Genomic DNA, 253 nt, shown 5'->3' with positions numbered 1-253 from the left:
TTTCCTCGTCTCTGGACCTCTCCCTCTGCTTTCCTTCGTACATCTATACCTAAGCACGTGAGGTATTAGGCTCGAAGACACCGTCACTACAGTACGCTTTTGGGTTGATGTAGATGAGAAGAAGAATAGATAGACATACAGGAGATTAATCATCTTCCCACGCATTCTTCTGTTGGTCTCCGGCTGTATAGTAGGAGACTCTGTCATTGCATCGGGGTGTGGTGTGTGCGAGTCGAAGGAGAGAGAGAGGGAG

At 48.2% G+C, this 253-nt stretch overlaps 1 protein-coding gene across 1 annotated transcript in view; it reads left to right on the top strand.

The window, feature by feature from the left end:
- Window positions 1-16: 16 nt before the first annotated feature.
- CSUI_010555 (splicing factor sf2) overlaps window positions 17-253 on the top strand; it is a 7,606-nt gene continuing 7,369 nt past the window's right edge. The window contains exon 1 of the mRNA XM_068070658.1: window positions 17-57. The gene's annotated coding sequence lies outside the window, so the exon portion shown is untranslated. The remainder of the gene's footprint in view (window positions 58-253) is intronic.

This window comes from Cystoisospora suis (assembly GCF_002600585.1).
Source record: "Cystoisospora suis strain Wien I chromosome Unknown contig_7752, whole genome shotgun sequence".
NCBI classification, from domain to species: Eukaryota; Apicomplexa; class Conoidasida; order Eucoccidiorida; family Sarcocystidae; genus Cystoisospora; species Cystoisospora suis.
The sequence above is the reverse complement of the archived record's forward strand: the minus strand, read 5'-3'. Positions and strand labels throughout refer to the sequence as shown.